The following is a 9,629-nucleotide window of genomic DNA, read 5'->3' on the forward strand; positions in this document are numbered from 1 at the left end:
GTATGGGCTCTGGAAGAACTGATCATTGATATCAACAACCTAGAAATGCGGGAAATGTGTGCAGCCCTAAAAGGGTGTGTCAGCCTAATAATTCTTTGCATTTATGATCGCATCGGACAACACGTCGGTCGTAGAAAGAATACATAGCTTGGACAGTGGAAAAGGGAATAGTAGCTGGTAGGTGTTATAAACTTAAAATTAGCCCCCTCCCCAATGCAAAGTTGGTTTATGTCATTAAAATCTCAGACGAGTTCGATAATAAGCGAGGTCTGTGCATATTGATGATGTCCTTTTGCATCTGACATACTCACATTGTTACTATTGTTGATGTAATACTTCTGATCCAATTTTGAAATATGAGCTTAACTCCTCGCGAACTTGTATGTGTTTGATAGTGAGCATGATCGATTCAAATTAATGAGGTCATTTTGCATCTGATTGATTAAGCTTGTTACCACTCTGGAGGCCATTACTGATAACCAGTTTTATCAAATTTGGAATACGTACTTGTATTATCAAATCTTGGATAATTTATAAAACGGAAAAGATCCATCCATACCAATGTAGTGATATTGAATTATATTGACTGAAACTGTTACCACTTTGGAAACAATAATTTTTAAAATCAGATTTTAGTCAGACTTCATATATTGTATAGATCGAATGCATTTGATAATGTGCAAAATCAACATATTTATGAGATGATCTTGGTTGAGTTTTAACAAAACTGGATAAATAGGCTTAACTCAAGCTCTTAAATTAGTACAGCTATAAGCAAGATCCATTCATATTGGTGTGGTGGTTTGCATCTGATTAGCCGAGCTTGTCAAGGCTTTGGAGACTTTCTGAGAATATTTTTATATATATCAAACTTGTTAAATATGTTTATATTTTCAGGATATGTAATGTGTGTATTGAAGAAGATGTACACATTAATAAGATTGCCCATTATATGGTTCGCTGAATTTGGCAAGATCCACACAAAAGCTTGTTACTGCTCTGGAGACGGAACTCCAATCAGATTTTCCTCCGCCATTAGCTTATATTTTCATTCGGTTAGACAGGTTCTTTTATAAGGAAGATTTGTGCATGCTAAATAGAAGATCTTGCATCTGATTGGCTGAGTTTGCTATCTTTATCCTGAAACTATATTTCACTAAGTTTCAGTGCAACTTGGTAAATAGGTATCAATCACCAAGTTGAAATGTTTATTATTTGCTTCAGTAAGTATTTTTTCGAGGCTTGACTTATATACATCCAAAAAAGTTTGGTTTGGCAGTGATATACAGCACAACATAAGTTATTTATTTAGTGCAAACACAATTGTAGCATAGTGCCGTGCCAAAGGATACATTATAGCAGATAAACCGATCTGATACGACGGTAGGATTCAACCCGCATCGATCACTGCACGTAAGAACTAAACCACCGCGATCTCGGCAGTCATAAGCCGCCTCTTACAACATGCAGGGTGGCGCATCAGTCCATTTACATTTCACGGAACCAGCAACAAAAAATACAAAAGTCATTTCACGGATTATTCTATGACGCACGATGTCATTTTTTAATTCAATGACTAAAATCTCCGCTAATAAAAAGTCAATCAATGTAACCGTTTTTGATCACTTCTCTGCCATTATTAATACGGCGCCGTTTTTGGCAAGCCTTTGGATCCATAACAAGGAAACGCTTCGCGATCTGACGGCTCGATTACCATAACTCGAGAGAACCAATCAGAAGATAATTTTCAATCGCATGATATCTCCATCTCGCTTAACCGGTCTGTCCGTTACGTGCACCCAAGTTTTCACTTTCATAACGCGTAAATGAACTACCACGGTAAGCCAACAGGACATGACATTAAACATTTCATGTACTTAATGTTCGAATGAGCTTCATAGAAGCTCCAGTACGCGAACTTGATAAAACCGAATGGAAAAGTCGTTTGAATCACACCAGAATGTATGCAAGACATACGCGTTTTGGATCTCGTACACGCGATCCTGAGAGAGCAAATTCAAAAAGTCGTTGGAATTGTGTGATCGCGTATTTGAGACAAAGGAATGCACGTTCTCAAAGTTAGACTTTGCATTTTTAAGACTGAAAATTGAAAGGCTGGTTTTAATCGTATCTTCTCAAGATCGTGCTTTCGAAACTCGTGATCGCAAAATCTAGACTTTAAAACGTTAAATAGTCTTCGAAAACTCAAGCGGGAGAAAAATCTAGTGATATAAATACTTTTCTCTTGAGAGGGCATATTGAAGCTTTGAGGACACGCATTCATGATGTCTCGTATCTAGTGACTCAAACAACGTTTCTCATTTTCTTTCGAAATTGCATATTTGAGATTCGAATACTCGCATTCGATTTTCGAGAACGCATGATGTTAGTACGCATGGGCCATGCTGTCTTGCCAGGTTCAATTATTCGAAGTGGAAATTTCGATTTCACGTGACAAAGAACCCGATTGCGTGTAATAGAAAGCTCGATTTCGCACCTCACAGACGTCATGCGATTGACAAATATATACTGACTGACTCTCACGAGTTCTCATGACCGAGCCTCGAGATAGTGAAGTGTTCAATGTTATGTATATTTGATTTAATTTATGTTTGATTTAATTTAATTGTTTTTAAGTTTTAAAAAAGTTTTATTTTTAATTTCATTATATACGTCAGAATAATGTAGTTTTGTTTACTAGGAACTTGATATTTTGCAGAAAATAGTTTGACCTTGACTTCAGTTGTAAATACCTAAAGCTGACCTAGTTCCCGACCTTGATTTCAGAAATCACTGAGACAAGTAAGCAACTTTTTATTTTTATCTTATTCTTAGAGTAAAATGATTGGTTTTTGTCAAGGTCATACTGGTACTACGTGCTTTTTGATGCAAATACTTCTCGACAATGTTGGAGAGGTGACCCTCGTCCATGAATTTGCTTTGCGTTTTAAGTTACTTTATAGTCTTTGTTTATAGAGATATTTCTCAGTTGGGGATTTTTATTTACACTGGAAAGTGTGTGTGTGACAAGTTTGGGAATTACATTTTAATGTTTATTCGAATTATTTGGATTTTAAACAATTAATTCTTTTTCTGGAAATATTACATAGTTCTTTGACAAAGACAGTTTTTTAAATTTTATTCGGAATTCAAACACCGGAATATTGCTTTCTGTAGTTCACAAAGGACTGTACACATCAGCTCTATACTGACTACAGTATACGTCATCGCCTTCCATCTTGGATTTCATTACTAGTACTTCTAAAATTTAATTCGTGGATTATTCTTGGATTATTTTTGGATTTGATTTTTAAAATCGTAAGTTCTTTGTTTTTCATTTTTACAGAGTTTTTTTTCCAGGGAAATAAATTATTTGTTAAATTTTTCAAAGCCTGTTGTTTTCACTCTTTTCGTTACTTTTTTTTTCGAGCCTAAACACGTAACATCAACGTTTTAGCTGTGGTAGAGGGGTGATTTTCCATTTTAAATATTCAGTTTTAGAATAGATCCTGCATTATTTACTCCACAGTCAGAGAAGAACACAACTTTTGCATTCATGTGTTCTCAATGTCCTTTTCTTCAGTGGTATCATTAGCTTGACTCCATATTTCACCCGTCGAGTAGCCGTCTGATTCCATCGTAGGCTATGGCACGTCTGACAAGCTGACCTATCAAAAGTGCATAGTATTTATGAACACCATTTCTAGATTAAAAAGGAACCCCATCTGCATATCGGAATGAAGGTCATGTGAATGGCTGAAGTAGAGCAATGTAACATTTAAAATATTTATAAAAGTGTATGGAACAAGTACTTTAAGGACAGTAGTTATATCGATTATTACAATTATTGTGTAATAAGATGAATAAATAGGTCACTATGTCCGAACATGGAGTTAAAGTTCGATAATCAGACGGACACTTACGTTGTCAATGAGTGTCAATAAGAGAGTGTAATCAAAGTCGCCGTTGTCTTTCTACCGACTAGAACAATTTATAAATGGTTTGACACATCTACAGAAAGTTTAGTTCAGTATTTTATATTCATAAAACCAAACAAGTATTTGGTGTTACATAATGAAGTAGAGTTGCAGTTTCATTCTTCATTTATAGAATTTAATAACTGTTTCTTTTTCAGATTTGATATTAAAAAAATGAATTGGAATAGAACGTTTTTTTTTTCATCTTATGCTGACTTTTTCATACACGAATTTTACTACACAATGTTTGTCTTTTGTTTCACAATATTGACATGTTATTTTATTAAAAGTCTTGCAAATGAAGATTGTACTAATCTGACTGTATGATATACCTTAATTTTTATGGTATCCCAATTATAAACATATTTGGTCAAGTTGGTAGTTCAAATCAGCGCATTGTAACGCGAATACAAAATTAATGTTCTTGAAACCCTTTAAGATTTTGATGGTTTATGGGCTGTTTATTCAAGTTAGAAAAAAGTCATGAAATTTTAATGTTCAATTTCATGTTTTTCTGAATTGGCTAATCGCACATTTTTATTGGAAATAGTGTTTACACCTCAGTTGAACACGTGACTTCGACGTGCTCTGGTGTTTATGTATCAAGAACTTCATTGTCTTGGGCCTTAGGGGTAACTTCTGCATCAAGCAAGGGCGTCGGCTTACGGTAAAAGAGTTGCAGATTTCTTCAAGTAAAGTCAATACTTTTACATCAGTGGACCCAAGGCCCGTTTAACTCAAAAGGCGAACTAGATGGTCGCCTAGGGGTCCAAGATTGGAGTGGGGGCGCCAAAAACCAATTACATTAATGTTTTTTTTTTTTTGAAATATTTATTATTACTAAATATGTAGACTAAAAAATGAAAATCTTAATGAGATCTCATGAATATTGATATATCACGAAAACGAGGCTAAGCTAGGCAGATCGAGAAAAAATATGGCGCCCTACTGTACATCGAGTAACGATCCAAGCTGTTTGCCAGATATTTCTTTTGCATTCGTCGAGAATTTCATCACGGGTGTCTCCAAATAATAAAAAATCAACTATTAGTTAATTGCAATAGTTAGTTGTAAAAAAAAATCAAACTATTTTTTCAGCACAAGCCATTAAAATTATATCACTGTAGTAAAAAAAAGCCAAAATATGCAAGAAAAAAAGGTAGGAAAAATCATCTATTTTTTTCCCTTGCCAGTATTAATGTAGCAGCCATGGTTGCGAGGTAAAATGAAGCTGTGCCTAGCGTATCCTCGTTTTGGATTCGTTGACCCAGGGTCACATGGATACATGAATATATTCTGAGAATGGTCTATAACGGTACCAATTGCACAAGTCCAGGTGGGCGGAGCTTAAGGTGCAGGAACGTTGCATTCAGAAATAAAGAACAACACTAGCTGTGGTTGGTGCATTATGTAAGATTTGTACTTTCTGTTAGGCTTTAAAAAAAAGTTCAGCCTCTTGGCAACATGTGAGATTATGTTAATTCCTATCTAGATCATATTTTGTATTTTTTATGATTTTTTAAAAAATGTGGTACACAAGGCTGAAACTGAGTCTATTGTGACTAGATAACTCTTACCCCTGTCTAGTTCCAGCAGAGTTATCTCTCTTAAATGCAATGGAATACCTGGTTGTGTCCTTGTCAATTTGACAATCTAGCATTGTTCTCTATGACAGTGTGTGACATGCATGCTGAGGTAGGATAGAACGTATATTTATTTCACAAAACATTAGCATTGAGGTATATAGAAAAACAATTGGTACCGTGATACCATATGTGTCGAAAATGATATACCTACCTACCTACCTATCGAGGTAGGTAGTACCTACATACAGACAGAGATAGCCTGGCAGACAGATATAGAAGAGCAAAAATGATAGATCCATTAAACACCAGATTCTGAAACATGACAAAAACTGATTGCTGATCTTAAATACTTTTTATTGTTTATTTTATAATGGCGCGTTAAGCATTCATCTAGCTAGGATTGACCAAAACAAATGTGGAGCACGCTTGTGCAAAGTAGAGTGTATAGCTTAACACAATCAGACAGACATTTTGCCCAATTGGCATATGGAACGGACATTTCCCCCCAATCTATCATAAAGAACAGACATTTTATCCTGTGTGATTTATGGAGCAGACATTTCGCCCTATTTGGCATATGGTGTTAAAATGGAAATGTGAGATCGTGCACAACTGGCTTCAGTATTGATTAGGGAAACCGAAACTCAATTTTGTTTTTGTTATCCAGACATACTCCGGAACAGCATCCGCTCAAAAGCATTGTTTTCTTCTAATTTATGGATTTATGTTGAAAAATGCAGTATTTAATAGCGTTCCAAAGGCAGCCACGAGACACTTCAATCATGTATAAGCTACTAAAAGATAATGGTCTGTGACCAAATGGATGTTGTTTTGTCATGTCGAATGCAATCATTTCTGTTTCCGAATTTAAATAAATTTTGTTGGTGAGACTTTCAAAGTATTTGTTTCATGCATTTCATTATGTGTAGATTTTTTCTCGCATTCCTTGTCAAGCTGTAACATTTGCTGTCACTAGAGCCAGCTTTAGTACACTATTCTGAAATTTATCATAAAAGTTGAATAAACAACACCCACGAACGTTCTGCACTTTTAAAAATATGAATCTATGCGTCCTCTAACCTATTATATCGAAGACAAATTTTAGCTTTCAAAACACGCGATTTCAAAGACGTCTCTGTTGTATTTAATGAATTTATCACTTTTGAGGCGAGTATAAGTATCACCTCTTACAAAAGAAAAACAGTAAACGCATGTTCAAACAATCATGGGCACACATAAAAGAGGAAGCTAGAAGAGCTTATATAATTTGGTCAAGCAAGTCAGAGTTTGATGAGCAATATTTGCAAAACAAAGTTGTCATTCAGAAATTCTAGTGTATATTTACGCTTCCCAGCCAAACGTTTTGTTAACTAATTGATTATAATAGCGTTCTATTAATTAGCGTTTGAATCTGCTAAACAATGCAATGGTTACATACCGTGCATATTTACCGCTAATGTAAGTACTGTAAAACTAGACCTCCGTGTCAGATATTTTCATTTAAAATTTAACTGTCACAAAATGAATAGTTTCCTTCAAATTTATGAAAGTATTAACATAAGATACATCCTGCCTTTATGGCATCGGATGGTATTGATTTGCATTGGTTGGAATTGATTCATTAAAAGCCAATGTCCGAGTGCGGATCATGTGAATCGACCAAGGGCGTGGTTATCTCCTGTTCGCTGAGGGTTCAATTTACGACATACCAACATACAGGTACTAGTAATTACTTTGAAATGACTATCTTTAATATGAAATATTAGTATCTAGGATGGTAAGCTTACCTGATGATAATGATTATAAACCTATTCTTCAAATGCAAGAATTTTGCACAGACAGGTACGCCAGAATTAAATATACTAAATTAAAAGAAATGTGTTAGGGTATCTCTCTCTATATATAAACTAGGTCTGATGTACTATTTGTTTATTTCCTTAAAGTTTATTTTATTTTCTAATTCCAATATACGTTTATAGTACGGATTTGAGAACATCTGTCCATTTTTTGCAAACTCGATATATGCTCACTATCTCGTTTACAAATAAAGTATTTATTGTAAAGACCAAAACACTGTCGGTACGTACGCTGACAGAAATTGTGCGGATTTTCAAGTAGCAATACTTATAAGAATTTGTTTGACATTTCTAATCACCGGAAGAAGAATGTCGCCAATTTTATTTTATTTATTATTATTATTATTATTATTATTATTATTATTATTATTATTATGCAGTTGTTTTATTGATATAGGTCATGGAAGAGCGAATTGAGACATTTAGTTGCCATTACTGTACAACCACGGTTCGCCAATTAGGCTACAGTACAGAGTAGTTATTGGTGCATTCTTTTGTAATTAGCCTCATTACAAACAAGATCATTGATTTACACCATTCATCTATGTTTCAAACACATACCTCTATCATGATGTAACACCGACCGGAACAGAACTGATATAATGAGTATTCGAAGACATTATTTAGTAGAGCTGGATACCATGCAACTTTTGTACCGTGTTACGTATCACGGATTATCCCAATTATGTCAATGACTATCAATTAAATGTTATGTGGTAGGGGCCTGACAGATTTATTTTTAAATTTCTGCCTCTCAAAAGCAGGAAAATAAACTATCTTGCTCTGAAAAAAAATAATACCATATTATATTCATTATATTTTTTGGAAGCAAAATTAATTGAGATAAAAGAAAATGAAATATCTCAGTTGTAAATAAAATCGCAAGCACCCCTGATAATTGCATGATCAGCACCTTGTGACTAATGAATTCGCATTATGTATGTTAATCGTTGTAAAGGTTGCAATCTAACAGCTGTAACTAAAGTGTGATGATAAAGCTTACATCACAGCTGAGACCCTGTGAAAGACATTGTGCTGACAGTTGAACGTTTGCTGATAAATGTAGGAAGTGTCGACAATGATGCCTACAATTTACTAGCTACACTATTGATATAATAGGGAGGAGAACTTTGAGTGGGATGCCAACACCCTGGCAAGATATTTATAAGATAGATCCAGTCAAAACTAAAACAGACTTACTACATAAACGAGAAAATATTGATTTGACTTGAGAAATTACATAAAACTCAAATTGAAGACAGCTAAGATCGCTGGTAGTCTTACAAAGGAATACATATGCTTAACACACTAAGATACTCTCGTAAAATATCAGTTTTTAAAATCCGAAATGTTCCACAAATTGTAATTTGGCCCGAATATATTTCACCAACATACCATCTAACCACCACGATGATAACTATAATTATACATGTAACATTCAAAATTAACTTGTGACAAACTAAACTGGTTTGACAAAAAATGAATATTTAAAAAAATTGTCATGAAAAATGAAACAAACTGTTAATGGCATTAAATTCGTCACAAGATTACTCTAGAATTTTCGTACAATCATTACTGACGGAGATTATCGAAGTATTGGTGCAGTGAAAAACTACCGTGGTAAGTACCTCCAGAAAAAAATCCCCGCGGTATACCGGTGTATTGGTAATACCACCTTGTCAAATATTTAGTAATTGTTTGCATTAATCACAGTCTATCAATAACCATTAATAATAATAATAATAATAATAATAATAATAATAATAATAATATAAATCATCATCATCATCATCGTCATCATCATCATCATCATCATCATCATCATTCCACCAAATATACATATTTAACCACTTAGTGTTTAAAAATACACGTAAATCTTCCCAAAACTAGATGTGAGCGTTTAAAGGAAACAAGGATGCAGTACTTAACGTAAATAAATATCAGCTGACTTAATGCAAGTCACGGGAAAGAAAACGCCGCTTAAAATCTTTAAATAAGATTTCAAAGATAAACATAATAATGGCATCTACTTTAAATTTTCAAAAGGGTTGATCTAACACGCAACTGACCTCATACGGTTTTACCTATTGCAAAGTTCAAATCACACTTGATTTTGTATTTTGTGTAATGTACTATTATATTTTACATTATTCTGGAAGAAGGGATTTTGATGGGTACATTGCTTGTAGATCCTGGTCTCCTGGCTATAC

This window comes from Sinohyriopsis cumingii, unplaced genomic scaffold, assembly GCF_028554795.1.
Source record: "Sinohyriopsis cumingii isolate HCF-2022 unplaced genomic scaffold, ASM2855479v2 utg000913l, whole genome shotgun sequence".
NCBI lineage: Eukaryota > Metazoa > Mollusca > Bivalvia > Unionida > Unionidae > Sinohyriopsis > Sinohyriopsis cumingii.